This window comes from Ambystoma mexicanum, chromosome 7q, assembly GCF_040938575.1.
Source record: "Ambystoma mexicanum isolate Mex_15411 chromosome 7q, UKY_AmexF1_1, whole genome shotgun sequence".
NCBI lineage: Eukaryota > Metazoa > Chordata > Amphibia > Caudata > Ambystomatidae > Ambystoma > Ambystoma mexicanum.
The window spans coordinates 412,426,348-412,451,074 of NC_090941.1; positions in this window are offsets into that span (position 1 = coordinate 412,426,348).

Below are 24,727 nucleotides of genomic sequence, written 5' to 3' on the forward strand. Positions count from 1 at the left end.
ATCTTTCCCTTCTAACTTCTATTCTTCCTTCTTCATTCAAACATGCTTCTATTCTCCCTATCCTCAAGAAACCTTGTTTGGACACTTCTCTCCCTTCATACTACCATTGTATTTCGCTCTTACCTTTTTTCTCCAATTCCAAACAATCAAATTGTGGTTCTGTTCTAAATTGGTTTCACTCTTTCACTCGTATCTCTCTAATCACACTTACTCTGTATCCTGGCCTGGCCTAAATTCTCCTACCCTTACTCTTCAGTATGGCATACCTCAGGGCTCGATCCTAGGGCACCTGCTCTTCTCTCTTTACACCATTCCTCTTGCCTCTTTTATCTCTTCCTTTGGTATTTCCCATCATCTTCACGCTAACGACACACATCTCTTTCTTTCTTTCTTTCTTTCTTTCTTTCTTTCTTTCTTTCTTTCTTTCTTTCTTTCTTTCTTTCTTTCTTTCTACTCTACTCTACTCTACTCTTACTGCTTGTCTTCTTGCTTTTCATTCTTGGATGTCAGGAACACTTCCTCCATCTAAACCCCTCCAAGACTGAAGTTCTCTTCTTCCCTGCCATCACTGTGCCCTCTCCTCTGCATCCCCCTATTAGCTCTTTTTACCCTTCTTCTCTCCCCATTTCTCTCTCTGCCCGGAATCTTGGCGTTGTCCTTGACTATTCCCTCTCTTTCTCCTGTCACATTTCTGCTCTTTCCTGCTCCTGTTGATTTCAGCTTTTTAACATCCGAAAGGCTAGACCCTTTCTTTCCTTTGCTGCCAGCAAAATTCTTGTCTCTTCTCTTATTTTCTCCTCTCTGTTTTACGGTTCATCTCTTCTCCACTGCCTTTCTGCTACTCATCTTTCTCCCCTTCGCTCCATTTATAACTCAACTATATGTCTCCTCTTTTCTCTATCCTCTCATGACTCTATCGCCTGTTGGCACTTTGCTTGGTCTTTAAATGCCTCCATGATTTTGCCTCTCCCTATCTTTCCTCTCTTATTTCTTTGTATGTGCCATCCTGTTTCGTCCGCTCTGAAACTCTCTTTCTTCTTACTGTTCCTTGTCCCATTTACGCTAATTCCTGATTCTGCTCCTTCTCTCTCTTGGCTGCCATGTTCTGGAACGCGCTTCCTCCCCCTTTTCCCTCTTCTTTCCCTGATTTCCGCTCATGCCTTAAAAGTCACTTGCTTGCCTGTTAATTTGTGGTTTTCATTTTGTTTTTCACGAGTTGTACAGTTTATTTTATTTTAGTAAAACACTTTGGCGAAATAGCGCTACATAAATACAAATCAAATAAAATCATCACACTCTGCCTCACTCCACCGTACCTAACCTACTCACCCACTCACCCCACTCTACCTCCCCCCACTCACCCACTCTTCTTCACCCCACTCTTCCTCAACCCACTTACTCCTTTCGCCCTCAACCCAAGACAGTGTTCATTATGATCTTTTCTTTTGGAGGCTCTGACTTCTGATCCGTGTCTCCACAGCGCAAAAGCAGGTTGGCCATGTGAAGTTCTGGGACAACTTCAATGTTGTCATATTCGCAGATGAAACTACAGTTGTCTTAGAAAAAAGATTTAACAGGATGGAATTCCAGAGGAAAAGACACTTTTCGAGCAACCCTGTCCCGAAGCATCCAATTAATATACATGTCTGGGCAGCATTGCCAAGAAGGGCCAATTTTCTTTTTTATTTATTCAAAAGGTATTATAACTTATCATACGTTTTTAACCTTTACAAAATCAAAAGGAAAGAGAATCCAAACACTCTTCTGTCAAAATCATGAGTTGCTAAGTTCCCTTCTTGGTCCCTATTGCATTATGGTGGGACAATACACTTTGTTGATACACTTAAAAACTATCTCTAAGTAGGTGACTAAAGCAATGATTAGAGAAGTCCTTTCCGCTTGCATGCAGATCTTCCACCAATCTCCACCGTCCCCTATTTTGGATTCTCCAAAAAAGATTCCCAGTATCATAGTTCTATGTGAAGTCATTGCTTTACAGAACAGCACCAAATATTTGAGTGTTTCTTTCTCGTTCATTGATTTGCACAGTCTGTATGTGTTTCTCCGTGCACGCTCTTTATTCCTTAATGCTAGAATTTCCAGGGTAGGATACAGATCCAAAAGGAATCTCATGTATTTGGCTCTAATCCAACTTCATGGACATTTTATCAGGTATTTTGGCATGACGTGGTAAGTCCTACCTACAAAAACATCCTGATGTCAACATTTCACATGAGTGGCTTTTTCTTGGGTTAGGATCCAGTCCTGTCTCCACAATTTAACCTTTATCTAGAACGGGTTGGTCAAGAGCTGTTCTTCCGTCATGACTAGATCTTCCAACATGTCCTGATATGTTCTTCCCCAGTCCAGGAGATCTTTATCACGACCACCCACGATTGCTTCTTTTCAATATATGTTACGAGGGCATAATAGACAAAGCCTTCTTTATGGATATCAGAATCATGAAGTGGACGTTGCTATATGCATGGGAGAATTACCCAGATGTTACCTGCAATGTACATATGGTGCATAACAATGAACACAAGTATTGCTCTGCAGCTGCCGTTATCGCAGAACAGGGGCTCACCTTTATTTGAACTCCCTTGGAATCTATTCACCTAAATCTGAGGTAGTTGATTGGTGCACAAGCCAAAGGGTATCCAAATCATGTCCACAAGAGCACCAATAAGGTAAAACTCTTGGCAGGCAACCTGAAGTTTTGTTGGAAGGGCCTCTTCCACTTATACCTGTGCAAGGAGAATACATCACAATAAGGTGTTATGTGAGGTCACGGAGTGCAATTGAGAAGGAACCAATTTGTACATGCGCCCTAATATCCCCCTCTGAATGCTTGTACCATTACGTTCTGGAGCTCAGGTACTCAGCTACTGCAGCAGTGGCACAGTAAAGACACTAAAATAAAGTAGATACAGAACTTCTGCTGGTGGCAACACGTTTATTGTGAGCAAGAATAAAAGCAAAGCACAGCATGGTTACATGTTCTGTAAAAGCAAAGAGGTAACTACTCAATGTATCTGAAGGAGAGGAGGGTAAAGTGACAGTCAGAGATAACAGAAAAGGAGGGGTGGCCACCACTAGTGTCGTGGTTCAAATGCAGCTGCAGTGGGTCAGTTATAAGGAGGAAGATTGCTGGCTGCCTCTGGTGTCAGGGCAAGGGCAGAAGTGGTGGGTGGAGTACACAGGGGGGGTTTGATGGTGACTGAGTGGGGGAGTGTTTGGTCGAGTGAGGGAGGGCTGCAGGGAGACCATGTTAATTTTCTTACACATCTAGGCGTGGTCACCTTGGATGCAAAAGGACAAGTGTGGTAGTCCTCAAAAGAACAGGAATTACCTCCTGGTTGTTGAATCCACCAACATTCACTCTCTTGCATCACTTCTAATGCTTCTCAAAAGTGACCAAATGTTTGACCACGTTTCATGTTACATCAACCGGGCAGTGCCTACATTTATAAATAATCACTTTGTTATCCTCTGCTGGAAAGGTTTTCATTGAGTAATTAGGGCGATGGGAGACCAACACCCTTCTTTCTTTGAGCCACAGGGTGGGAGTGAGGGCATGTGGCATGTGGGGCATCATACAGGAAAGGGGGTGGAATTAAGTGGTGCCAAATGAGCCGGTGGGACCTGCTTCATGTGGGGGAGGAGGACGTTGGTATTGCGAGGGTGGGAGTGAGTGAAGAGAAGATAGGGACTGCCAAGGTTGGTGTGGGTGAGAAGGCATAGGTTATGAGGGGCAGGTTGGGTGAGGAGCAAGGATGGGTATGAACAGGGACTCTAAAAGGATGATTTGTAATCTTTATTTCAAAGGTGGGAGACGGCACCCCCACCTTGCTCTCCACTAGTATGTTAGAATTTTCTCTGATGAGGCCACCTATGCAGACAGGATTTTGCAGTCTTTGAACCTCTAGCTCATAGAACATCCAACACATGTGGGATGTGTGTGTAAGGAGTGTGGACAGGAACATTACATATTTGGTACACTCTTCTTGAGGAGCCTATGTTAAGGACAATGTTACATATGTTAGAACATTTGGGCACATAACAGAACAAAGTTAGGGGCAGAGAGTCAGGGAGTGACAGACGTTGGCAGAGATTTGCGTTGTATGCAGGGTGTGCAGTACAGGAAAACATTGCATTACTGTAAGTGATGGAAGAAAGGCTGGTAGAGAGAGAGGGGGGCAGAGATGAAATGAAGACACTATTTCCATGTAAGTTTTCAACTTCTCATTTATTTATTAAGTGTCCTAACTGCTGGCTGCAGTAATGTCCTCTCCCTTCCAGTCCTCATCTCAAACTGACTTCCACCAATTCCAGAACTTCTTCTCACAGTTTTCTAGGGTTTACAAACACACATTCTGACTGGAGGTGTGCTCATGATGTAACATGGTATTCTGAGAGATTCATGACCACAATATAACACACCTCTTTTCCTTTGAACTAAATGAACAACAAACATTGTGGGGGGGGAAGGTGGGGAAGGAAAAGGAAGCAATGGTGTATAAAGGCTCAAATCAAATAAAAAAACATGAAGAACATTTTGTAACAAGAGTAAAATATAGTACAAGAAAGTGTAGTGCCGCTCTATCTAACCCTCACTACTCTTCCTTATTCCAAACATCACCTCCCTTCATGCACACTGCAAACAACCATAGTCTCCTTCAACTATTTTGTATACAGAATATTTGGAATCACAGTTTCTGCCCCTTCTAGAGAGTTTTATTTTAACCTGATCACCAGTAGCCAAATCACTAATCCAACATGCATTTCTGACATACCTTAACTTGCCAACCTTGTCACGCTCTCTGATCCTGTCCTCAACACCCATCATGTGGGTGACAATCATTTTGGAACAATTCAACCAAGCTGGTATTAATGAAGTGATGGGTTTGTGACCTTTCATGCCTGTGGTGGGATGAGGGGTCACTCTGTACTGAAATACTCTGTTGAACAAATCTCTCTGCCAATCTTCATTACTCAACACTGACAACCACACCCCATCCACGACGGTACGGTTGAATCTTTGTACACAAACCATTGCTCTGAGGGTGATACAGTGCAGTTCTTCTGTGTACGACTCTCCTGTCCTTGAGCCATTCCTGAAACTCCTTTGAAATGAACTGTGGTGCATTGTCACTCAACAACTGAGACGGGAATCCCTTCTGCCAAAATATATATTCTAAATATTTGATCAGGTTCCTAGAACATCTTTTGATGACACCTACTTTGGGCTACTTGGATAATAGGCCAATCACTACTGCTACTTCGCAAATCCTTATCTCAATATATATTTAAAGGCCCTAGCAAATCCATGGCTACCATATTCCACGGCACATTAGGTACTTGCGGGACAACCATCAGGGGAACTCTACTCTCCAAAATGTTGCTACTATTACGACACACTTCACATTCTTTGACATGCATTTCAATAAAGCCATCCATGCGTGGCCACCAACAATCCATGCTGATTAAGGATTTTGTCCTGCAGATACCCATGTGACTCTTATGACCTAAATCAAAAACTATTTCTCTCATTCATCTTGGGACAAGTAATCTCTGACCTCTGAACACAAACTCTCCCTCCATGTTTAATTCATCCTTCATTCTTTTGAATTCCATATTATTCCTACTAGCCACTTGATCACTTGTTCTCCACTTGTCTTTAACCAAACGCTTGATTTTCTGATACTCTTCATCCTCCACACTCAGCCAACCACTCCTTCTCCTGAAGAGTACCTTCCATGGAGAATGTGTCTTTTACATCATCCCCCAAAACTATGTCTGAGACATCCTCATTCTTTACCGGATTCCTCAAAAGAGTGTCAGCTACCACATTCTCCTTGCCATGAGCATGTTCCACTATAAAATCCAAACCTTGAAGTTTGGTGATCCACTTCGAGAGCCTCTTAGAAACACCATCTAGCCCTTTCTTGTTAAATATTGAAACCAATGATCTGGGTGAATTAAAAATGCTCTCCCATATAAGTATACTTGAAACTTCATTATGGCCCACACAACAGCCAGAGTCTCCTGTTCTATGGCGGAGTATCCACCTTCAATCTCCTTAAGCATATGAGAAGTGAACGCAATGGTATGGTCACCATCAAAATCCTCTTGAGTGAGTTCAACACCCAAACCAAATTCCAAGGCATCGGTGCAAACTACTGTCCTCAAGCCTTTTCTGAAACCCGGCAGCTAGGGGACAGCTATGATATCTTGTTTGACTGATCTAAACTCTTTCTCACAATCTTTAGACGACTCAAAGTGCACTCCCTTTCTAGTCAACTTTTTCAAAGCCGCAGTTTTGCTAGCCAAACCCCTTACAAACTTGGCATAATATTCAATGAGACCTAAGAATTATGCTACCTCTACTTTGTACTTAGGGGGAACCATCTCTGCATTGGCTTTGACAGAACTGAGTTTCGGTCGCACACCCTCCTCAGATCAATTGTAGCCAAGATAATCTACTGTTGATTTCCCAAATGTACATTTCTCACAAGTCAATGTCAGACCAGGATCATCCAATCTCTTTAACTCATGCTTCAACCTGACATCATGTTCTTTTTTGTCACATCCCAATACCAGGATGTCGTCTTGATAAACCATTACTCCTTTCATGACATCAAAAATGGTATGCATTAACTTTTGAAAAACACTGCCAGCAGCAATGAATCCAGACATCATCCTGACACACCTGAACATGGCGATGAATGTGAGTATGGAATAGGAGTCAGGATGCCTGTGGATTTGGTAGTTTTCTGATATCAGATCTAGCAATGAGTATACTTTTGAACCTGCCAAATCTCTTACCATCTCATCTATCTTGAGGATAGGAAATCTCTCTGTAACCCCATTTGTATTGACCTCCCTTAGATCAATACAAATTCTGATGATCCCATTGCTCTTCCTGACTACAACAATGGGGCTGGCCCACCCAGAGGCATCAGTAGGCTCAATCACCCCTTCTGTCACCATTCAGTCTAATTCTAACTCCACCTCTGTCCTGCAAGACATACGTACTTATCTGAGTTTGGCTATGGTGGGAACAGCTCCTTTTTAAAGTTTTATCTTATGAATGAAACCTTTTAAGCAGGCAACACTTTCTTTAAAAATACTGCATGCCCACTTTGCTACATCCATATTTCCTTGGGTATAAACCTCTGAGACCATGTTGTTCTCCCCGAATACACTTGTTCATGAGCATTGGGACATAACTTGCCTGGCAGCCCCAAGAGAGTAAGTTCCCACCTACATTGTTTACAAACACACAACTGACCATGCTCTTTCCTTTGAACTTCAAAGTGGCTTGTGGCTCACCTATGATTACGATGGGGTTTTCACCAAATGCATTTGCTTTTACTCTGGCCTCTTTTAAAACACAGAATGATCATTTATTCTCCCATGACTTTTTGCTTATCAAGGTGTACTCAGCACCATTGTCAAAAAGCATCTCAACACCTGCTCCATTTATTTCAATTATTGACCCGGGCATCTCGATTTGCATCTCACACACCACATTCACCACTTGTACTACTTGCAAACCATGATAAAAATCAGCTTCACCATCACTGAAAACATTTTCACTCACTCTTCCTGTGCAAAATCCTGCCAATCTGCAACACTTAGGTACGTGACCCTCTCTGCCACAGACCCTACACTCCACATAAGTAGCAGTGCACTCTTTGTCCATAGGCAAGTGGTAGGTGCTCCCACACCTGTAGCAACATCTGAGTTGCCAGTTAAACTGGTGCATTGCATTTCCTCCTATGCAAGAGAAAACATTCCCTCTTCCTTCCTCTCTCACCCTCCATTCAAGTTCTTTGTCTCTATTGACATCTTTCTTTTTGATACTCTTGGTACTGACTTTGTTTCTTCCCCAAATTGGCCTCAGCTGTCTCTTCACTTCCTTTGGGGATCTCTTTGCACAACTCCTTAATGCATGAAGCAGTATGTTCAACCTGCTTGCCAATCTCTATGGCCCCGTCCAAATTGGGATCCTTTTCCTTCCAGAGCTCTTCTCAAACCTTATCGTCAGCATACTTGATTATTAGTTGATCCATTAGGTGCTCCTTTTGACAAAACAACCCAAACTGACACTTAACAGCCAAACCCCTCAACACTTTCCCCTTTTCTTTGGTCCCTCGTGGCAAAACGAGAACGTGCTAAGATCTTATTGTCTTTCACTTCAAAATGTTTATCATGTTTGAGTATACTAGCTTCAAAAGCGCTCAAAGCCGGATCATCCACAGGTGTAGGGTCTGGAAGTCTTTTCAACACTTCCTGACCTCCATGTCCTAAACAATGGTAGGGAAGCACATCTTTCCGTTCTCCTGAATAATTTGGATCATATACTGCCAATACATACTTAGGAAAGTCCTCCTTCCAGTCTTTCCACCTGACCAGAGGTAATACCACTTGCGGCAAGAAGAGCGCAGGGCATGGTGTATTCGCCATCTTATGTTTAATCTATTTGTCAGCACATGTATTGCATGTCTTAAGTGCTCTTTCCTCTGTTACACTTGTATTAATTTCAGTAATCAACGAAACAGCGAATGCCTGGTAAAACATCACTTGTGAGTACAACTCACCCATGGACCTTAAGAACACGGTGTTTCCACACTTGGAAAGCACTCCTAACAGTTCTTAAACTATAATCCACTGCAACGAAGAAGATGCGGCATTCCTTAGTTATCTCTGATGTTTACCTTCAGAATTGTGATGAAGGAGATGCATAGTGCTGTCCACACTATTACTGACACTCATTCATGTCAGTTCCCACAGCAACCAAGATGGCTGCCACATTCCTAAACATCGATAGATGCTTTCTTCTAACCCTCTCTCTGGGCACTTGTTACCCCGGTTGTCACAGCCCAGGTCCCTCCTTGCACGCACAGCTCGCACTGGTGCTCATCACCAAGGATGCGCGCATGGGCCACAAGGCACCCACTGGGCAGTTACTGTGCCTTGGGCGCCTCACTTCGTCACACTGCTGAATTCTGCCCATTCCGACCTCCGTCGGTTCTCTGCTTTGCTCCTGCTACACTGCCAAAACTACTCTAAACAAGGGCCCTCCTCTGGTACGTGTCCAAGGGCTCGTCCTCAGTCTGACTGTGTCTTACCCGCAGTCACTAAAGAAGCCTGTCCGTCGCCAATTAAATGAAGACACTATCTCCACATAAGTTGCGAACTTCTCATTTGTTAAGTGTCCTAACTGCCGACTGCAGTCATGCACTCTCACTTTCAGTCCTCCTCTCCAACCGACATCCACCAATTCCAGAACTTCTTCTCACAGTGTTCTGGGGTTTAAGATCACATATTCTAACTGGAGGTGAGCCCATGATGTAACATGGTATTCTGATGGAATCATGACCTCAATATAACAAGAGCCACATATTGTAGAGGGGGAAAGAGAGTGTGATATAAACTGAAATAACTTGCTCTACAGTCATAGAGCATAAAGAAGTAGAATATTCTTACCATTTGCAGTGCTTCGCAGTGGGGTGGTGGAGTCGAGCTTCTTTTTCTACATAAGGTGATTGCAGCCTCCTGGCGAGCCTTGGTTAAGAAAACAATGTGACCACATACACACTATAGATGGTAGCAGAACAATTGTGTGAAGTTTCAGATGAAACGCGCCAACAATAGAGTGAGAGAAAGAAAGAGAGAGAAAAAGGGGGAAGAGAGGTAGTGGTGAAATTTCAGATGAAAAGTGCCAACAAGAGCAACAAGAAAGTGTAAGATTGAGAGAAAGAAAGAGAGAAAAGGGGGGAAGAGAGGTAGTGAGAGAACGACTTTGGCAATTATTGTGTGGTGGTGCACTGTGGAGTAACATATAGTGACATGCCTTACTGTAAAGCACTCGGGTTGTATGCAGGACAATGCATTGTTGTAAATAACAGAAGAACATTAGAGAGAGTTTAAAGAGAGAGAGAGAGAGAGAGAGAGAGAGAATGAAAGAGAAAGAGAGAGAGAGAGAAGAGAGAGAGAGAGAGAGAGAGAGAGAGAGAGAGAGAGTCATAAAATCAGTGAGAGGCAGACATTGACATGTCCAGGGAATACTGCATTATTGTAACCGGCAGAAGAAAGGGAGCGAGTAAGATGGAGAGAGAGATAGAGATGCAGGGAGAGAGAAATAGAGAGAGACAGGGAGAGAAGAAGGTGAGAGAAAGCGAGATGGAGGGAGGGCAGAAGGACAATTAAGGGCCTCATTACACGGATGGCGGAGAACCATGGCGCTATTAGCGCCATGATTCATACCGGTAAAATACCGGCACCGCCTTGGCGGAAAGGGGAATTACCGCCCCATTCCAAGGTTGGCGCGGCGGTAATTCCCCCTTCGACCATTGCCCTACCCCATTCCCATTTTTGCCCCATAGGGCATAATGGGAATGGGGAAGGCGCTAATTACGGTACCGCAAATTGCGGTACTGTAATTAGCTCCCTGGTCCCTTTGCGGGTTGGTTTTTAACGCCTGCAAAAAGCAGGCGTTAAATTCCCCAACCCGCAAAGGGACCTCGTAGTAAAGCGGTAAGGATTTACCGGTACCGGTAAATCCTTACCACCATCCGTATAATGAGGCCAGTGTGAGAGAGAGAGAGAGAGAGAAGAGAGATGCTGTATAAACTGCAGAAGCATACTCTACATTTCAACATCATGAAGGCAGAATGTACTGCACCATTAGCAGTGCCTTGAGTGGGATGAAGGAATTGAGCACCTGTTTCAGTAGGTGAGTCATAGCTGACTCTTGGGGAGTGGGCTCTGTCAATGAAAAATATGCTAGAATATTTGGGCATATCCTCACATACACACTTTGGAAGAACACATTGTGGTAAGTTGCTTGAGGAAAGGACGAGACAAAACGAGAGGGAGACAGATAGAGATAGAGAAGCGAGAGAGAGAGAGAGAGAGAAAGAGAGAGAGAAGAGAGAGAGAGAGAGGGAGAGAGAGAGATGCCGAGACACAGTGATTCACAACATGGCAAAGATTGGCATTGTAAATTGTAAGTGGTATACACTGCACAGCAGCATATCGTACTGTACTGACCAGTAGTAGTAACGAGGAGAGGGAGAAAGGTGACCTTCTTGACAGTACCTACTCTGTTGAAAAGTAAGCACCATGTTGGACCATGTCACATAAGCAGATTTGTTGGACAGCTTTTATGCACTTTGGTGGAGGGAGTGATCTTCCAAGCTCTGGGTGATCACAGTGGAGGTTGCATGGCAGGGTGGGAGCCTCCTGAAAGTTATTTGCTTCCAATGTCAGGAATATTCCAATAGTGAGAAGAACAGTGATACATTGCAGTTTTGCCTGGGCTTTTAAACACCCTTTGGACTTTTCCTGGGCAGCAGAAACAGGTGTACTCTAATTCTGGCACCCCCTACAGGTGGGTAAAGCCGACAGTGAGGTACACATAGGTGGGGATTAGAGGGCTGATAATTGGAATGATTGCTAGTAAGCCTTGACTTTTTCTTAGTTTGGGGGGTGAGTGAATACAGTTTATGTCTATTCTTACGTTATGTATGCCGTGTTCTGTCTAATGTGGGGGACTAGATGCATTGCATTTCGCGGTGGCCCTCTCTCTGATGAAGGGAAAGGATGCCCACAGTATGAGCGTGCAGCTGGCATCAACCCATGACCTTCAGCAATCATTCTTATACAGACACACATGAATTGGTTTATTCACAGCAGTGCATGGAGACACATGTTCTCAGCTTGCTCAGCAGGTAGTTCATTGGATGCACGTTGGATATTAATGTACTGAACAGGACCTTACAAAGGAAATGCTGCTAGACACTTGCCTCTGATAAGCATAGACATGTTTTGTACACAACTTTCTATTTTTTTATTTTTATTTGTTTAATTGTATTACAAATTTTACAAAGCCATAGAAAACAGTTCCATGAAGTCCATCAAACGTTGAGCTGACTGGGGCAGTTATTTTGGTGTATAAGTTTGTCTATGTTTTATCTTTTCAAGTATTCATTGCATTAGGCGAGGTTCAAAGCTCGGACGAATAATGCTACCCCTGTCGCCCATCGTGTATTAGCCCCGCTTGCCAAGGCATTCCACCAGGTTTCTGCGTCAAAAGTTTCCCTACTCACTAAAATTTTAGTCAAGCATTGTGTTCTGGGCAGATTGGTCCCAGGGCAGAATAATAACAGATGGCGAGATGCTTCCATCGTTTCCTTCTCCCTACAGAAACGGCAGTTGTTTGAAACTGCTTGTTTCCTGCTGGCCTTTACTTCGTTTGTCAGGATCTGGTTTAGTCTGAATATCAGGAATAATTTGGCCAATTTTTTGTCTGGGAATTTTGCTAGATAGCTTCTCACTGTATTGACCTTCGCTGGGACAGTCAGAATATCCTTTGTTGTTTTATACTGATCTGCCCGAGCCAGTGTCCTAATCCAGTCCGTCTCTATTAGTCTTTTGTTGTCTTTGTTGGGATTTGTGGATAGTTCCGAAGCAGAAGTATCCAGTTCTTCCAGAGTTTGTTTGTTTTTTGTGGCCCATTTAGACATGATGTTGTTCTTTCCGCTTTCCATTTCCACGTTGATGATTTGCATGACCTTCGTTCTCGGTTCTGTGATGACTTTTCTGTATAGCATCAGTGTATTTCTTGTCACCATTGCCACCATCGATGGGAGGCATAGTTCTCTTCTGATCAGAGCCATAGGTGTAGTTTTTGACAGACCAAGAACATTCCTCCAGAAATAGCTCTCGATTTTAACCCATAGAGATCCTGGCAGCTGCGGCATAGCGTCAGACCCATATATCATACTTGATGTTACTTTTGCCTTGAAGAATTTGATCACTGGGATCAGTGAGTAACGACCATATTTATTGTCAATGGCCTTAGCTTGGGATGTCAGAGCTCTTATTTTTGCAAAGAGTGCATCTTGCATGGGCTGTTCCAGAGCTGTGCTGCTTAGCATCACCCCCAGGTATTTGAAGACCTCTACTTTTTCAAGGGCAGTGCCATTGGCTGTCCATTTGTTCTTTTCTGATTGTTTTTTCTATTTCTCCATAACAAATATCTTGGTCTTTGCTTTATTCATTTCTAGTTTGTTAGTTTCCAGGTATTGTGCCAAGTTATTTATCTGTCTTTGAAGACCCACCGGCGTCAGGTCAAGGAGTATGATGTTGTTGGCATAGAGTATTCTAGATATCTTCTCTCCTCCTACTGATGGTGGAAAAATTCCTAGCTCCTTTGTATTTTGCAGATCCTAGTTGAGAAATCCCAAATGGATCCCCCAGCACTGAGACCAGGGATGCAAGACCCGTACTGGATTTATGGACTGTACATTAAGTACATATTGTAGCAATAAAGTTGAAATCTGCACCGTGCACTGCTCTGGATGTTTTGCACGGAAACTGCCATGACCACTCACAATTGACCTTTCTGACTGGGGCGTATTGGGGCTGTAGTCAAAAATATCTGTATAGCAGAAGGTTGTAAGTTCTGAAACAGTGAAGTGGCAAATAATTCCTCCCCCAGTTTTAAGGTATGTTTTTGATGATTTGAAGTATGCTCTTTGAGTCTGTGAATGCTGCAGTGTTATGACCCCGGTAAGTGGCACATCATGCTTTGCAGTGACTGTGACCCTGCCTATGGGACTAACCATTGTAATCTGGTCTTTTGAGGGCACAGAAGCTGTGTGTCAGAGAGACCAGCTCGCAATCATCACAAACTCTACCCGTTCAAAAATAATTACTGTAGTTTATAATTGTTCAATTTTGACTGTTGCATTGAATGTACATGGAAATATCTTGCCTGTCCTCCCTCCCACCACCAACGAGCCCCCCGCAGGTGCAGGCTTGGAGCCCCGCCAAATGTGCACAGGGAGTTAATCCTCAATCAGAACAGCTCCCCCTTGAGGGGAAGAGGAAGGCAGAGGTGGGGTGCAGCAATGATAGCAATGTTAATGAGCGCTTTCATGGGGCACCAATTGAAGGCACCAAGGTATAAGGGGTCCCATATATGCTGCCTGCACACACTCGCCAACTTACTAGGGTCTTGTTAAAAGGACATTACCAAGTCAAGTGTCTTAAAGTTGGTTGTGAATGCGTCATTCTGCAGTAAGAGTAGAGCAGTCAGAGGGAGAGAGGAGCGCTAATTCAAGTAAGAGGCCAGTGGAGAGGGGAATCTCTTTGGTGCCTAGCATACAATCACCGACTACTGCAATTTGCGGCCCATAACCGGGCCACTGGCAAGTTAATGGCAGAGGAACAGCTCAAAGCCAGGTGTGAATAAACTGCTCTGTTGTTCAGGCCGAGGAGGAGAAAGTGTGGGGCTGGTGGGTGCAGTCGTCATGTTAGCAAAATATGAGCAAAAAAGGGTATGCCACCTACTCAACTATGCTGTTATTAAGCATAGCGCCCAAGAACATTACAGATGTTGTTGCCGGCAGGGTGGGCGCAGTGTACACTTGGGGAGTGTACACTGCCCTCTATCAAAACATGAGAACTGCAAAGTGATTGTTAATTTGTAGCTGAGTGCATTGTCAGGTTGTAGCCGAGTACTGTATATTGTAACATATGGGAATCTGTTAAATCTCATTCACACCTCTTTAGGATTCATCGTCAAAGTGTTAGTTGTGAAGCGGCGAGAAGTAACACAAAATGTGGGGGCCCACCTGCGAGCCATGCTGAGGGGGCCTCTCCCAACTTGGCAACAAATCACAGGTCGCACCACACTCTGTGCCGGCCTAGATTGTCACGCTTGTGCAATACACACAAACCTGCTGCTGAAGGGGTATGCCGCACACTGCACTAGGAGTAAGATATAAATATGTGTTTTAATGCAATATACAGTACACTTTATGAGAAAAATTGTCTATAAAGCCACAATGTTTGTAATTATTTTGTAGGGTAACACCAATCCAATACATGCAAGTCAGCAAACATGCATGTACTGGGACGAGGATGAATATGGCTAGGCATAATCAATGCATTAAGCTCAAGTAGTGGCGCAACACCATTGAGTTGACTGGGCTTAAGCATCCCCCCAGAAATGTTGGGCTATGTTGACTCGACCTGGCTGACCTTTAGAGCAGTTGCTGGACAGAACAGGAAACAGATGTTAAACAGCACCTGGCTTTTGCTGTTAATAAGGGCCCAGCAATAACCAACGTAAAGCATTTCACGGTTAGTACCTGCATTCAAATGGCACTTTTTTAGGCAATTAAAAATGCGATGTGGACCTTGTACTTGCATGCCAGGGGAGTGATTGGAAGGGTAGAGAGGGAATAGGATACTTAAATGAGAGAGTTAACTCCTTGTAACACTGACACCGCACTAGAATAGTCTCATTAAAATGCGTAAAGAAGTTAGATGCCCCACACAAATAACTTTGCCCCACCCCACCGCCCGTGAAGTTAGCGCCTCTCCCAACATTTGAAGGGTTAGCCCCCCTGAAATGTAGGTTTTTTTGTGCCCCTGTACACAAGCACACGTACCATTCACCACATACACACCCAGCCATCCCTACATTTCAGTGTACACTCTTTCACCATACAGGCACACACCCAGGCACCCACCCATACATTTAAGGGTGCACCCTTTCACCGTATACGCACACACGCACTCCCAGCGACCCATACATTTGTGTGCACCCTTTCACCATACACTCACAGAGGTAGCCACCTGTACATTTAATTGTGCACCCTTTCACCATACACTCACACACGCCCACGTCATGGGGTTGAGGGGAGCCTTATTACTTCAAAAAGAAATTGGGGCTCATTACGGGTCCGGCGGTAACCATCCTGGTGCTGACGGCGGGTTGCCACCGGGCCCATAAATATTACTGGCGCCTGACTTCCTAGTGCCACCGGGCAATTCCAAGTCCGGCAGCCGGGAATTCAGGCGCTGGTAATTTCGGTATTCACCATTCCCATGGAGACTCCACAGGAATGGGGACATGGAAGCACCAGCACCATTGTTAATGGTGCTTCCGTGATGGGTCTGCCTAACGTGGCCGCTGTGCCCGGCAGGGTCAGATCTGTTGGGCATGGCGGCCCCAGAAGGTCGACATGTAATATGCCGGTCCGGAAACAACGGTGCCGGTAAGCTTACCAGCACCGTTCTTTCCAGTCTTGCATGGTCAGAATGAGTCCCATTGTTCCTTTTTGAAGTCACTTTGAAGTAACTTCATTAAGAAATTATTCAGTTAAGGACGGAACCATAACAGAAATAATTTCTTTATGAAGGCAGTGTGACTTCAAAAATAAACTATTTATTTTTAAAGTCATAGGGCTCCCCCCACCCTATGACATGGAGGCCTCCAGCCTAGGGTCTTCCATGTCATGGGGTAGAGGGAGCCCTCGGACAGCATAAAGAAATTATTTCTGTTGCAGAAATAATTTCTTTATGAATGCAGAGTGAATTCAAAAAGAAACTTTTTTTTGCCAGGAAAAAAAAAATATTTTTTTTTCAAGTGGGGCCCCCTCCCAAGACATGTGCTGGTGGGAACTCCCACACTGCAGGGGCTGCGGGAGGCCCCTGTTATGCCAGTGGTCAGCCAGATGATGGGGCATGTGCCCAGTTGATGAGACTCACACCAGGTTCAAACCCTGGTCCCAATCCATTGCGGATACAGCAGGTAGGTGTTCAGCCCTGCTGCCACTGCTACTACAGTTAGTGATAGGCTTCTGAACTTATATTTGCTTGAAAGGACATCTCTGTCACATTCCTTACACTTGCTGTGAGACTGTTGCCAGTGCAAGTACATAAAAGAGGAGGCTTTGAATGGCAAGGAACCACCTTGTGGTGAAATTATAAACAGAGGCTCAAAAGGTTGTTTGTGATGAGTTATGAAGATAGACTGGGACACAACCTGTGTTGAGAGGGACGCGGCAAATTTGGCGGATGAAACTCTGACAGCTACTGCATGGCACAAGAGTTTAGTATTCATTGGTAGTATCCCAACTTGTTTACTTGTTAATAAATACCATATGCAGCACATTGTGTATGGATAGTACCCCATCGTTGTGTGGATAGTGAAAAAGGCAGTATTCCAAATACTAAATGGTTTCACTGATGTTGGCATGCTCATTATGAACGCAGTAGCATATTTCTAACCAGCAATCTTATGCAGCTGGCTATCCTCATCAGATCTTCCATGCTTACAAAACAGCTGGGACATCTGACCATCCTTCCCAGACAAACACACCTGGCAAACCTGCCCTCTATACCCCCAGTACTACTATAGATACTGCCTTGTCTTCTTGTACTGTTTTACTGGCAATGCTAGTTCCCTTTCTACCAACACTACTGGTTACATTACTATTGTAGTCATTACTGCTTTTAGTGGTGCTATTTCTCCTACTACTAGGACACTACTTCCAATTCTACGGCTGATGCCTCTGTTCAAACTACAATTGTTTAGATAAGAGCTCCTTTGGGGTTGAAGGCAGTTCACATAATGGAGCATATTTCAGGTGAGACAATTCAAATGAAAGTATCAACATGAGATTGATGGGAGGTCTTTTCACTATGAAAACTGTCAGCTGGTGAAACATTGATAATAAGGCAACACTTTGTTCAGGGAGATGTATGTGTCCTCTTATGTTAACTGCTATAACAGGCATTGGCAAAACCAATAGGTCCAGCTTGTTGTAACTATATGCAGTCATTATGTGTTGCACTGATTTGTATGCAGTAATTCTGCTGGCAGTGAAGTCCACCTCCACTGGAGGACCTTCTGCAAGTCTGCCCTAGCCAGAGTTTAACTCTGATGGTGGTGATATTTCTGAAATACCTTTGGCTGTTTTCCAGACATAGTACCTCCAACAGTGGTAATAATCTACAATAGTGGTCCATATGAAAACTCTACATTTCTTTAATGCAGAAAAGGGTCAATACTGTCTGTTTGTGGGCATTGAATGGTAAATTGGTTACAGGGGGCATCTGAGATGGCCCCACTTTACCCCCTGACCAATGCCAATTGTAAAAATGTGTTTTACTGTAGTGTTTGGAAGCCCAGGTGCTTCTCTTCTGTACAGTAAAACAATCCAAAACATGTGTTTGGGACACATTGTACGTTTTACTTCCACCTCTGAGGCGGAGGTATAAATAGGAGGACTTTCCGCTGAAATGGTGCCTTGGAGTACGACCCATGGTATTCGTGTGGAATACCTCCTGCAGTATTTGAACCCCATCACCCAACTCTCGCTTGGGCAGATGGTAATCCTGGAGGTATTTTGCAATTAATGCTGAAATTGCTGTTGCTGCCAAACTCATAATGACCCCCTATGTGTTACTTAGTATTTAGATGGTCTATTGGTGAACAATGCATACTGTTGTGGTTTGGGATGTGTTTTTGTCCATTAGTGTTTGTTTTGTATTGAAGGTGCATGATGGGTATCTGTGCGGATCTATATATGGTTGGAGTATTGTATAAAGGGCTTTATAAGTGTTGAAGTGTCAGAGTTGTTCAATATGCCAACATAGTGCCATATATTAGCAATGCATTCACTATTCACCTCATAAGCTGGGCCCGTCACCCATGCCATACAAGACCATGATATAAACACATGCATATATGCCTTCACACACGGACAAGCATTCTCTCTCTCTCTCTCTCTCTCTCTCTCTCTCTCTCTCTCTCTCTCTCTCTCTCTCTCACGCACACACACACACACACACACGCGCACGCACGCACACACACACACACACACACACACACACACACACACACACACACACACACACTCACTTTCACAAATACACACACACAGCACACATAGATATACAGTGGCTCTTAGATAGCCACACAAGCATGCACTGAGACCTTGGTATGCATCAGAAAAGGCAGATCCATGCACCCATAGAGATAGAGCTACACACAAACAGATGAGCGTTCAGTGCTTGTAGATAGTTGATTAGTGACTAGTGTAGATGAGCAACTATTCAGTGTGCAAGTATCTATCATGCCTGCCATACTCTAGGTATTTCCATCATATATCCAGTTCAAACCACCATATGCTAGGTACTGCCATGACATGCCCTGGCACACACATCATAATGAAGTCCTAATGCATTGAAAGATACTCCTACTTAAGGCCTTTGTACCACCCATGAAGATCTGCTCACTAATCTCGATTCTAACATTCTATCTGTCCTCATCCTCCTGGATCTTTCCTCTGCTTTTGACATTGTCAATCATGCCATCCTGATCATCGTCTCAGTGAGAACCTGGGCATCATGGATCAGGCCCTGGCATGGTTGACCTCCTTCCTCCTAGATGGACCCTCCCAGGTCCAACTTGGGTCCTTTCTCTCCACCACCTCTTGCTCCACATGTGGTGTTCCCCAGGGCGCTAACCTCTCATCCTCACACTTCAATGTGTACTTGGCCCTTTTGGCCCACCTTATCTCTACCTTCTCCTCTAACATTCAGTGTTATGTGGATGACACTCAGCTATCCTTCAATCTACCCTCAGCCTCCTCTCCTCTCTCGCTCATTCCTGATTGTCTCTCGCGATTCAGGAGTGGTGTGCCTCTGACGATCTCTGCCTTAATGCCAGTAAGACTGAGATCCTTCTCATTGGGACCCCTGCTACGACTTTCCCTGTCTCACTCTGACTGCCCTCCTTGTGCACTCCTTGGTGTCATCTTCAAATCCACTCTCTCCTTCTCTCCTCACATCACAGACCTTGCCAATAACTCCCACTACCAGCTGCACCTCCTCAGAGGTATTCTTCCTTTTGTCACTTCCCCCAGAAGCTCACTGTCTCCAGAGCTCAGGTTCTCTCTAGGCTGGACTACTGCTACAGCCTCCTTCTCAATCTGCCTTCCTCTACTCTCCGCCCTCTGTAACTAATAAGGACTGCAAAACTTGTCCTTGGCCTCAAGCCCAGGAACGTATCTCTCCCGCCCTGAAATCTCTCCACTGGCTCCCGGTGGCTGCAAGAATCAAGTTCAAGACCCTCTGCATTGTCCACAATACTTTCTGGGGCTGGGCCCCACACTACATCCAACTCTCTGTTCCTTAACACCTTCCATCTTGAGCCCTTGACTCAGCCACCTCCAACTCTCTGAGGTTCAGACGCTTCTCCAGGCAGAGAGTCAGGGGTAGATCTCTCTCCTCTGTAGGTTCTTCCCTCTGAAATGGCCTCCCTTCCCCTCTCAAACCGGACCACCTGAAGTTCTGGAAGCAGCTCAAGACTTTCCACTTCGCTTCTGCTTTCTCTTTCTCTCTCTCCCCCCTGCTGACCAACCTGCATGCCGTGCTGAATGGCTACCCTCAGAGACTCATGAGTACCAGGCCCCCCTTGACCACTAGCCTCTGCACTGCCTCCAGGCCTACCCGCCTACGGTGCACTTAGGGTTGTATCTGAAACCTACAGTCCCCTGCCTCCTTGCACTTACTCAGCGCCGCTTTGCCCTGGCTGCACTTACTCAGGGCATTGCTGCCCCTCTGGCACTTCCCCTGTCCGTCCCCCCTTGCACTTTGTGTCTCACACTTGCACTATCTGAATGACACAAGGCCTAGTAAGATAATTTGTTTTGTCTTCCTTCCCTTCTCTTGTCGCACCTAGAAACACTTGTGTACAGGCACGTTATAATTGATTTATCATATCATATCATATCATATCATATCATATCATATCATAAGATTATCTGCCATTGCACCCCTGTCATAAACCAGGTGGTGTCTTCATATTCCAAAGTAATCTGTGACCAGGAATGCAGCAGGACATTCCAATAGTCCGATGTATGTCTAAAATTCAAATCAATATTAAACCTCGGCATGCTACTTTGGAGACACGTAGCACCAAGTACTAGAACAAAGAACTAAGTAGAGTCATGGTTATTCCACCTTAGAACAATTGACACCATTTTAGTAGATAGTTTATATTAGCTTAAACAGTTGTAGACAGTTTTATCTAAGATTCTAATCAATATTATTGCTAAATAGTTAGGTAAAGTGTATTAGGGGTTCTCCCAGGGCAGATAGAGTCAAAACACCAGAATAGTCCAGAAAGGAGCGTACACCAAGCAAGAGGTACAGCTGTTTATTGCATGGCCAGACCCAACTGGGAGCACAATTCAGTCAGCATAGTGGAACTGAACTGAAAGAAGGGAGCTGTCGGTGCCGCCTACTGTGGCCAAACATTTTATAGGTTTAAACATTATTAGCATAAAAAGAAATTTGCAACACTGTTAAATCATTCTATGATGCTTATTGGTGGGACTATGTCAGTTTCTTATGGCTCCCTTTACTTTACTAGTTCAGGATAGGTGCAATCAATCTTGACCCTCTCTGCCCAACATCTTCCACGTGATGTCACAAACTTTCCCAGACCACCCCACAATGACAAACATTTCATGGCATACTTGTGCTCACTACCGGAACTTTATTCACCTGACAGTGGCCAGTTCTCACGAGAAACACAATTCACCCTGGGTTTGGCAATTAAGAGACATTCACAGGGCATCTAACCAATGAGGTGCCCTGCTGACATCGGCAAGGACACCAAAAGAATGGCCCTCTCTTCCAGTTGAAGTTCTACACTTTGGTCTTCACAAAGCCAAAAGGCTATGGTGTTGAATGACGTTGCCTGATGATGATAGCAGTCAGCTTTCTGCATGTTTCACTGATCCAGCATTGAGTCTCCAGACCTTGAGGTCAGTGGCTTATACACATCTGTCTAGGCAAGGTGGAACAGGCAGTGCCCCTCACAGGGACATGGGCCTCTGGTGATGAGTATCCTATACTTATCTGTATAGTAATATGTCTGAGTAATGATGTTGTATGTGTTGCATGGACGGGTGTGCAGGTTTTCTGACAGTGGCGTTTGGAGCTGTGCTCTACTAGTAGTGCTAAGGTTTTCTCCTAAATGCATATGTGAAACTAAATGGAAGAATTAAGCAGTTTACTTTCATATTTATCTGATGTTGGGCACTCATTTGGCGATAGCTACAATTTAACAGAGCCCAAACCAAGGCCCTAAAGTAGACCAGGGCACAGGAATTGAGAGAGTGCGGCCAAAAGGCTCACGCATCATATTTTACCATGTGGTTTCTTGGAACCCACAGCTAGCAGCTACAAGACGTGACTGCCACTGCCATTCTGCTTAACCTATAACAGTGAAAGTAGTTGGGATGGAACCTTAACATGAATTGGCAATGTTAATAGTTTGGGCTTTTGTATAGGCAGTAGATGGACATGTGCCAGGCATTGCAATTATATGCCCTTGTTATCACAAGATTTACTAGCTGTTGTTATGGTAAAGGTTCTTATACCGCACACTGTTGCCACAAGCGTCATTTCTTGGCGCTCTGGCAGATCTGTAAAGCCAGGGGGAGACAGGTAAGTTAGTTGGGCTGAGTGGGAGAAAAGAGCAAGAGAGCTGTGATTTGCTGTTTGCAGCTTCAGTCAGGTTGACACTGTTCACTGAGCGCAGGTGTATTTTTCGGTTGGTAGCTGCAATGTGTTGTTGAGCAAGGCTATTTGTGATTTGTTTCATTGTTGTGGTGTTGTGAAGTGCGTGCAGTTTGTTGAGTTTTTAGTAGGGTAAGATAGTGGCAGTATCCTTTCCTACCCCGGCCGTTCTGACTAACTGTGGCCCATATCCCTTCCCCTGTCGTACATTCTGGTGTGCAGCAATTACCACCCTCATGGGTTACTCCAGGAGTAATGTGCTCCCTGTACCCTGCGGTCCATCCGTGTGAGATTTTGCTCCCTAACACAGATGGGCTAAATGCAAGATTTGGTTCACTAACATAAACGGGCTAAGTGAAAGATTTGCTCACTAATACACATGGGCTAAATGTGAGATAAGGCTCACTAACAGAGATGGGCCAAGTGTAAGATATGACTGATTTACACAGATGGGCTACACCCATGGAGAAACATCTAAATTTGAGACTCCTGAGCAGTGGGAGAAAAATGGCGAAATTTGAGATACAGCAACATATTGAAAACGCCTAAATTTGAGACACAGCAATAGATAGAAAATGCCTACATTTGAGACACAGCAGAAAATGAAGAATCACCTAAATTGGAAACACCACAATAAATAGAATACACCGGATTTTGAGACACAGCTGTGATTGGAAAACTGCTTGCTAGCCGGCGAACATGGGTGTGCTGTGTTATGGAAGGTAATAAGAGTGGTAGGGCTTTACTGGAATACAGCAATTGCCCCTAATGGCCCCAAATGGGCAGTAAGTACCATCATGTGCTATGTATTCCCATGCTATGCCAAGGTGTCCACATCCTTTGTCACAACATATGGAAGCTATCACTGTCATCTACATTGCAATTATAACCTAAGGTACTAACATAATTTCCAGTTATTGCCATTAAATGTGAGGTAGGCCAGCCCAGCATTAGAATAACTAAATAAGAAATCTTTATATACCCGCTCTGCCCTTAGAGGGGGCATATGAGAGTCAATACAGAATCCCTCGTAGCAGCAGTGGCAAGTGGCCACATTTTCTCAAAGGGCCACTTTTAGACATTCTGATCCATCAATATTTAAATTATGGAGGCTGCCAGATAAGTGGCTGCCAGCGCTCACTATCTACCCTGTCTGGGCACCCGCACACCCCTGTGCCTTCCCTGCCACACACCTACCTGAGGAAAGGCCCTGCAATGACACCTGCAATGCTATTTTCTTCTGTGTCTGCAGCAGGTGGCTTTTTTCTCATACAGCATTCTGGAAAAGCGGTGTGGAGCCAGCTGATGGAGTTGGACTCAGTTAGGCAGTCTATGCAGTTGGCACAATGTTTTTTCCAACTCTACAGGTGTTTGCAGCAAAGGAGGGGCCAATCCATTAAAGCTCCAACAGACCGCGGAGCAGAGTTGGACTGAGTTAGGCAGTCTGTGCAGTCAGCACATAGTTTTTTCCAGCTTACTGGTGTTTGTAGCAAAGGAGGAGCCAATCCATTAGAATTCTAAAAGACTGCGGAGCAGAGTTGGACTGAGTTAGGCTGTCTGTGCAGTCCATGTCTGCTGGGACTGCCAGAACCGCTGGATCTGTAATAAGTCAGCAAGTAAGCAAACCCTCTGACACCCCGTGCTCCAAACAACAAGCCATTCACTGGATCCAGGAACGAGGCAAGTAGCAAGTTTGCATGCTTTCTTTGTCTGCATTTTTTCATGCATTGACTTTCCTTCTGTTACGCCTTGAACTCTCAACTCACAGGCTAACAGAACTCTCACTGCTGAGCCACACAAGTACTCAGACCAATAGGTGGCAGGCTTCCAGATCCCCAATTTAGCCGTGTTAAGTCCAGACCGAGGTGAGCCCCTCTTACCACCTCACATACTTATTGGTGTGAGAAAGGCAAACACCTCCTGCTCCCCTCAGGCACAATGGCCCTCATTACGACCCTTGCGGAAAGGGGTTTACACCGGCGTAAACCATGGCGCACCTTTCCGCCTGACTACGAGTTCCCGTAGCGCCATGGTGATTTTTACGCCTGCTTTTTGCAGGCGGAAAAATCCATGGCGCTACGGGACTTGTTGTTAATTACCCCACCGTAATTTACGGTGGCGTAATTAACGCCTTCCCCACTCCCATTATACCCTATGGGGCAAAAATGGGAATGGGGAAGGGTAAATGGGGATTGGGGACTTACCGCCCCGCCAAGGTCGGAATGGGGCAGTAAGTCCGCCAACCACCATGGCGGAGTTGGCAGCTTAGCGCCATGGACCATGGTGCAAATTGCACCATGGTTCTCCGCCAGGGTCGTAATGA